This window comes from Oncorhynchus kisutch, unplaced genomic scaffold (genome assembly GCF_002021735.2).
Source record: "Oncorhynchus kisutch isolate 150728-3 unplaced genomic scaffold, Okis_V2 scaffold1718, whole genome shotgun sequence".
Classification (NCBI taxonomy): Eukaryota; Metazoa; Chordata; class Actinopteri; order Salmoniformes; family Salmonidae; genus Oncorhynchus; species Oncorhynchus kisutch.
In genome coordinates this window covers 9,108-17,811 of record NW_022263663.1, presented here as the reverse complement: position 1 = coordinate 17,811, position 8,704 = coordinate 9,108, and the positions used below count along the sequence as shown (strand labels likewise).

Genomic DNA, 8,704 nt, shown 5'->3' with positions numbered 1-8,704 from the left:
AATATTTAGTTTGGTTCAATAAGCACACATTGTTGTTGTAGCTCTGGACTGATTTAACTAATCGATGGATTAGTTAACAAATTGATTCAAGTGTGCTTGTCTGGCTCAAAAATGTGAATGTGTGTTGCTGGGGCAACCTGAGGACTGCAGTTGGGAAACACCAGTGGAAGGTAGAGTGTGGTGGCGAGTTGAAATATTGATTCAAAATAGACCTACCAGTAGACGACGCTATCGTGGCTGTTAATAATATATTAGGCTAAGTACTGTTTTATACTCTGTTCTTTCAATTGTTTTGAGTTTATGACATTTTTCTCATGCAGTGTTTTAATGGGATTATTTAGGGACAGTTCAAAAATTACTGGGTGAGTGGGGGCTTGTAGCTCTCAAACTCTAGGGGTGTTTTTCCAAACATACTACCATGCTCCACACTCATGCTCCGATTGTATTCTCCACTCCGTTCTCTTGAGTACGTTTTTGTGTGGACGCGAGTGAGGAGAATGCATAAAGCAATACATTTAAGAAGCACTCGCACTCCCCCTACTGTATTACCTCACGCTTCACCACCCCATTCACTGAACCTCCTTCCAGCCAGGACAATGGCAACAATAGACGAATCAAGATATACACAAAGCAAACGTTTGACTTCACAATTATCAGCTAGATATGGGCAACTAACATGCATTTCTCCACGATCAACTGATCCTAATGTTATTCCACAGACAGCCAGCAGGGGGAACTCCAGACTCGCAGGTTTTTCTGCTATCAAACACCCAAAACTCATTAACACAACAATACAACTATTTCCACCACTGGGCTTACTCCAGTCACTACTTCAACCTTTACTGAACTACCATGAAAAATACTTTTAGACAGCTGAAGCAAGCATACTTTAAAAAAGTATCCTTTCTTATGGACGAGGGATTTGGCAGTGCGGTCATTGAGATTTCAAACTTCTTGTTGGAGGCACAGGGGGATTAGCTCAAATGTTAGAGCGCTCGCTTAGCATGCGAGAGCTAGCGGGATCGATGCCCGCATCCTCCAAATATTTAGTTTGGTTCAATAAGCACACATTGTTGTTGTAGCTCTGGACTGATTTAACTAATCGATGGATTAGTTAACAAATTGATTCAAGTGTGCTTGTCTGGCTCAAAAATGTGAATGTGTGTTGCTGGGGCAACCTGAGGACTGCAGTTGGGAAACACCAGTGGAAGGTAGAGTGTGGTGGCGAGTTGAAATATTGATTCAAAATAGACCTACCAGTAGACGACGCTATCGTGGCTGTTAATAATATATTAGGCTAAGTACTGTTTTATACTCTATTCTTTCAATTGTTTTGAGTTTATGACATTTTTCTCATGCAGTGTTTTAATGGGATTATTTAGGGACAGTTCAAAAATTACTGGGTGAGTGGGGGCTTGTAGCTCTCAAACTCTAGGGGTGTTTTTCCAAACATACTACCATGCTCCACACTCATGCTCCGATTGTATTCTCCACTCCGTTCTCTTGAGTATGTTTTTGTGTGGACGCGAGTGAGGAGAATGCATAAAGCAATACATTTAAGAAGCACTCGCACTCCCCCTACTGTATTACCTCACGCTTCACCACCCCATTCACTGAACCTCCTTCCAGCCAGGACAATGGCAACAATAGACGAATCAAGATATACACAAAGCAAACGTTTGACTTCACAATTATCAGCTAGATATGGGCAACTAACATGCATTTCCCCACGATCAACTGATCCTAATGTTATTCCACAGACAGCCAGCAGGGGGAACTCCAGACTCGCAGGTTTTTCTGCTATCAAACACCCAAAACTCACTAACACAACAATACAACTATTTCCACCACTGGGCATACTGCAGTCACTACTTCAACCTTTACTGAACTACCATGAAAAATACTTTTAGACAGCTGAAGCAAGCATACTTTAAAAAAAGTATCCTTTCTTATGGACGAGGGATTTGGCAGTGCGGTCATTGAGATTTCAAACTTCTTGTTGGAGGCACAGGGGGATTAGCTCAAATGGTAGAGCGCTTGCTTAGCATGCGAGAGGTAGCGGGATCGATGCCCGCATCCTCCAATTACTTTGTTTGGTTCAATCAGCACACATTGTTGTTGTACCTCTGGACTAACAAATTGAATCAAGTGTGCTTGTCTGGCTCTAAAATGTAAATGTGAATTGCTGCGGCTACCCGAGGACGATAGCTGGGAACAACTAGTGTCAGGTAGAGCTTGGTGACGAGTTGAAATATTAATTCAAAATAGACCTACCAGTAGACAACGCTATCGTGGCTGTTAATAATATATTAGGCTAAGTACTGTTTTATACTCTGTACTTTCAATTGTTTTGAGTTTCTGACATTTTTCTCATGCAGTGTTTTAATGGGATTATTTAGGGACAGTTCAAAAATTACTGGGTGAGTGGGGGCTTGTAGCTCTCAAACTCTAGGGGTGTTTTTCCAAACATACTACCATGCTCCACACTCATGCTCCGATTGTATTCTCCACTCCGTTCTCTTGAGTACGTTTTTGTGTGGACGCGAGTGAGGAGAATGCATAAAGCAATACATTTAAGAAGCACTCGCACTCCCCCTACTGTATTACCTCACGCTTCACCACCCCATTCACTGAACCTCCTTCCAGCCAGGACAATGGCAACAATAGACGAATCAAGATATACACAAAGCAAACGTTTGACTTCACAATTATCAGCTAGATATGGGCAACTAACATGCATTTCTCCACGATCAACTGATCCTAATGTTATTCCACAGACAGCCAGCAGGGGGAACTCCAGACTCGCAGGTTTTTCTGCTATCAAACACCCAAAACTCATTAACACAACAATACAACTATTTCCACCACTGGGCTTACTCCAGTCACTACTTCAACCTTTACTGAACTACCATGAAAAATACTTTTAGACAGCTGAAGCAAGCATACTTTTAAAAAAGTATCCTTTCTTATGGACGAGGGATTTGGCAGTGCGGTCATTGAGATTTCAAACTTCTTGTTGGAGGCACAGGGGGATTAGCTCAAATGTTAGAGCGCTCGCTTAGCATGCGAGAGGTAGCGGGATCGATGCCCGCATCCTCCAAATATTTAGTTTGGTTCAATAAGCACACATTGTTGTTGTAGCTCTGGACTGATTTAACTAATCGATGGATTAGTTAACAAATTGATTCAAGTGTGCTTGTCTGGCTCAAAAATGTGAATGTGTGTTGCTGGGGCAACCTGAGGACTGCAGTTGGGAAACACCAGTGGAAGGTAGAGTGTGGTGGCGAGTTGAAATATTGATTCAAAATAGACCTACCAGTAGACGACGCTATCGTGGCTGTTAATAATATATTAGGCTAAGTACTGTTTTATACTCTGTTCTTTCAATTGTTTTGAGTTTATGACAGAGAGAATAAAGTAGATGTCACGGGTCAAAATTTTGATTGATGACCCTATGTGAACTCTATGTGAACCCTATGTAGTGATGACGTGTGCATGTCTTCTGGTCAGGCAAGCCTGGTTAGGTGGGGGCTATGGGGTGAGTAAGGGTCCATTTGACAGGCCGTTAATGATTGATGACCCAAGCCTGATAGACAAGCCTGGTTAGGTGGGGGCTATGGGGTGAGTAAGGGTCCCTTTGACAGGCCGTTAATGATTGATGACCCAAGCCTGATTTATGACCCTATGTAATGATTTATGACCCTATGTCATGTAGAAGGGTGCATGCCCTGGGTTGAGTAAGTGACCATGTGTCAGGTCAACCTGTTACTGTTTCTCACGGTTTGGGTTGGTTAAGGCCCCTTATAAAGCCGCTGAACAATACCTGTTTAAGACTGTACATGATAACCCCCCTGAATATTAAACAAAAATGACACCTATGCCAATTTTAGGGATGTTATGCTCGGCTTGTCATGAACCCAGTGACCAAAGCCTTGAAGAAGTTCTGTGTGAAGCTCCAGAATGTTTTAAAGGATTTTTGGGTACGAGTGAGGGCCACATGTCTTACATATTCCACCCGGAGGATTCTACGGTAAAGATATTCACAGACCGTGGACCCAAACCCCTTTATCCTGCAAAACCTGGGAGTTTTCCCCCGGCTCTGGGGATGAGAGAATGGCTAAACATCAGGCTGGCTCTTTGTAAAATTGAACAGGTCCTAAGTGTTACAAATGTGCCAGGATATGCGTTGGAAGAACAGGTCTGCGGCCGCAGTGATCTCAAGGCTCTAAGAATTGCTTCAATGGACTATAGCCCTGACAACAAAGTGACAATTTTAGCCTGTGACCTTTATGATAAGGCTAATGCTACAAAGTCTGTCAATTCTCCGGTAGCTTCCAGAGCCCGCAAACATGTAAACTTTTTTATTCCTGTGTTTAGTTTTAAATGGGTGGATTATCCAATTTTCATAACACTTATGAATAAGCTGGACATTCTCTTCCAAAATGGGGAACAGTTAAAGCGCTGGGCGAGGCTTTCCTTGAGACAGAGTCAAGACCAAAAGGCCCGACGGCGGATCTACCCCTGGAGTGAAAACTTACCATGTGTTGATGGACATAGCAAGAGAGCCTTGCCTTTTGAGGGTGAACTCGACACGGACAATTGCGGTTGGTTGCATAAGCTCCCAGGATCTGTAAGAAAGGCATCGTAAAATACCTTAAGAATGTAACGATATAAAATGTATGTACTAAATATTTTGAATGAAATAAATGGTTTTAAAATCAGAATCTCACCACGTTATGAACTCTCGCGTTTGTTCACTCTTAGCGCAGTCTGTCCCTGAGAAAAATCTTGCGGAAAAAGCCATGTGCGCGCGCATGTGCGTGAGGGAGTTTTCTGTAGTGGCTGTGTGTGTGTGTGTGTGTGTGTGTGTGTTTCAAAAACAGAAAAAGGGGGGCGGGTTGTTTGTTAAAAAAATACCCATGCATGCCTGGTGGGTCGTTTGAAACCAAGGTTTACACTAGCCTGCAAAACAGATGCCTACCCCCCAACAATAATATTGTGTCTTACGACTCCTAATCTTAAAGGCCTTTCATAAAACTATTTTTTTTAGGTGGGCTAAAAAGTCATTCATCCCAGCGATGTCGAGAACAACACACCCCCATGCATCTAGGTGCTAGCACCCCGGAGATTTTAGAAGCTCCAAAAGGATCCTAATGTTTAGACACACCCAATACCATGTGTTTGAAATGTGTCAAATATACCATGGGCGGGGGTATAGCCCAAAAAAAAACGACAAACCCCAAATGCTATGTAAAAAAATCATTCAGGGGTTTTTCTCTAGGTCGTAGGGTACAAAAGCGCTAGAAACCATGGGCAATGTTAGCAGCGTTTTAGTTCCGATGCAAACAGCACCTCCAGAAACTCCAAGAATCGTTATCGGACTGAAGCGTTAAAAAAGATAATCGGGGAAAACAGTCTAATGGATCTATCGCAAGGTGAGTTCTTGAAATAAATCTTTATTAGATTTGATTGTTGTGGGGAATTGTTTGAAAAGCGTGGGATGTTATAGAAATATTAAACAATCATTAGGATCAGTATGCTTACCGTATAACAAGGCAATATTAGCTAAAGTGATTATAGCTTTAATATTGTCGAATGTTTTATAGATTCTGAAGCATTCACGCAGATACTCCGAGGTATAACTGAGCTCGAATCATCCCATGGGGCTCCGAAACAAACGCCTGCCCTGAATTGTCAACGTAAGTAAGCTCCAAGAATTCCATACATAAAAATATTTATACCTTAAAAACAAAAAGTGTGGGCATCTTATATTAAAAGTTATTTTATATGTTTACAGAGGACCTAAAGCCTAGAAGGTTAAACGATGCCCTATGGAGCCTGAACGGTTTCTGCGAAGCATATGACTACGAGACAATTCTGCCCTACTCCCAGGATGTATTTACCCAAAAGCAGCGAACAGAGACTTTAAACGGCAGGTCAACTCCCCTTGGCCAGGACAACGTTGTCCCCCATATTTCTAAACACCAAAGGATAATTAGTGCTCAGATCCACAGTTCCGCTTCACCCGAACAATTCTACTTGGCCGATATTCACGAGACGTCGTTCCAAGGACTAGGTATGAATCAATTATATATTATTATTTATATATATTATTATTTTAATATTTATATATTTTTTTTATGCCGGAATATGTTAAAACAAGGCCTAATGCTGTTTTTTTGTTTGTTTTTTCAGGCTCCCCATCTACCGGACCTGCAGATGTTGTAATACAGGTTGAACAAACACAACAGCCCCTGGTTTCAGAGCTTCTTCAGAACAGCCCTCGTCAAAAAAGCCGAGGTATTTAATTAATGTATTGTTAATATATAGGCTTATATCTGAAATGTATTTGGCATTTTTAACATATTTTAGGGTTAATAACCTATTTGTGTATGTATTATTTTTATTTCAGACTCCTCACCGGCTTATGAACACAACGCACAAACATCGGAGGATGCCCAGACAAGCATCCCCGAGGAGGCTCCAAAGACACCAGCGAAACCTGATGATGTCAAAGATTTAAATGACATTTCTGAGGTAGACGATTTGATGTTCTGTGAAGCTGCCAACCTTCTTGAATCGGCCAATTCTGTGGGGGAAACAGCAGATTCTGAAATAGACCAAGAACGTTTTTTCAAAGCGTTTACCCTGGGTTTAAAATCACGAAAGGCTCTACTCCAGAGGCGCATGTGTATTCTACTCGAGCATCAATACAATCAGGATGTGTCATTCTGGCGTAGCGAGCTACCCCGTATGTTAAAAAACATTAGGGCTAAAACAAGCAAATACCGCCGTTAAAAAACACACATGTAAACACACACACACACACACACACATCCTTAATTAGACAGATGGCGCCCCCTATAGACCAAAGTGAGACAATTGAAACACTCTTAGCCAGGATCCCTACAGAGCTCCAAGATATAGTTAACCATATGAATGATTCGGGGGTAATTGACATAATGACAATAGATGAAAATCTATTATCCCAGATTCCCTCCGAACTCATAGACATTATTACACGTATGAATGAGTCAGGGCCTTCCGAGGAAAACATGTTAACACAGATTCCCGAAACCATCATATCTCTAATTACCCAGCTTAACGCGAGCCCTAGGTTTAATTCGGCCCCACAGACACCTCTAAGACAGCCTTTAACAACATTGTCCGAAGAGTCTGAAAGTCAATATGATGTTTTTGAACAGTTGGACAAATGTCTAGCAAATCTGGAGGGGGGCGGTCTTGAGATCAGTGTACAGAACGAGAGCGCTAGGTTTAATTCGGCACCCCAGACACCTATAAATCAGCCTTTAACACCAATGTCCGAAGAGTCTGAAACCCAATACGATGTTTTTGAACAGTTGGACAATTGCCTAGTAAATCTGGAGGGGGGAGGTCTTGATCGAAGTGTACATGTTTTGCGTCGAAATAAATTCAACAATATTGAGGTTCGCCAGTTTTTCAATTTCGCATGGGGGGGTCAGATTCGGGAATATGCTGTGTTTTACGTAATGCTTATGGACACTTTGAATGAACTGTTAGCTAGGATCAGAGATTATAGCGAACCTAGGGATCTCTTACAGTTGGAAATTTGTGGAGACAGTCTACAGAGCAAGGTATCGCTTATTTTACAGAATGGTGAAGCAGAGCTTGAACAATTTGTTAAACTGCTAGAACGCCTTGTACAGTCAAATTTAAACGTGCTAGCAGATAGGACCCTCGAACTTGTAGTACAATTAGTACGACAACCACAAGGGGGCGGGGGTCAGAGACGAAAGCTCGAGAGTTTAATGCAGTCCGAAATCATAAGCAATAAAAGGGCCTATCTCATAAACGTTCACAATCCAGGTAATAAGCTATGTTTTGCCATAGGTTTGGCCCACTTACTCAGCCCCGGATGTACGGATCAAGCCGCGTTACATAAAGCTCTCGAGCTACAAACTGCGGTGGGTCTCGGTATACAGGATGCTGTGGCTTTCTCAGACATAGTCAAATTTGAAAACTTTCTGAACATCAAGATTGTGGTTTTGTACCACAGTAGGGCTAATGACGCTCTCCTCAAGTTCCAAAATATACCCGAACCACATCCTAAGACTATGTACTTTTATGTGCAAAATGAGCATTACTATGCCGTAACTAACATCACAGCCTTTTTAGGCGCGCCATATGTCTGTCCAGCCTGTCATACCGGCTACACACGCATGGGGGGGCACTCGTGCCGTTACAACTGTTCAGTATGTCTGGATAAACATTGCCCTATGCAGCCGCTAAACTTGACCCCCTGTGCGGATTGTCACCGCACATGTCGTTCGGCCTACTGTTACGAAAAACACAAAACTGAAACATGGCATCCCAAGGCATGTAAATCTGTAAGCAGTTGTGACATTAACAAGAAATGTCCAAAATGTCATTGCAATTACAACCTTAAAATAGATAGCCCTAAACCTCATGTTTGTGGAATTATACACTGCCCAATCTGTAAAGGTCCTTTGAAAAGCAGAGACGCGGAAGCAGTTCAAGAAGTAACACATGAGTGTTACATTCAGCCCTTGGCTGAAGATGAACATACAGAGAAATATGTGTTTTATGATTTTGAGACAACTCAGCAATCAGGGGTTCATTTGCCTATTTTTGTGTCAACCATGACTTTCAAGGGTGAAAAATGGTCGGCCGAGGGACCCGATTGTGCCCGACTCTTTCTAAA

General features: G+C 42.2%; 2 non-coding genes across 2 annotated transcripts; both read left to right on the top strand.

The window, feature by feature from the left end:
* Positions 1-2,010: 2,010 nt before the first annotated feature.
* On the top strand, positions 2,011-2,083 carry trnaa-agc (transfer RNA alanine (anticodon AGC)). Its single transcript has one exon. It is a non-coding gene; the product is annotated as a tRNA-Ala (tRNA).
* A 944-nt stretch (positions 2,084-3,027) lies between these two features.
* Positions 3,028-3,100, top strand: trnaa-agc (transfer RNA alanine (anticodon AGC)). Its single transcript has one exon. It is a non-coding gene; the product is annotated as a tRNA-Ala (tRNA).
* The last annotated feature ends 5,604 nt before the right edge of the window (positions 3,101-8,704 follow it).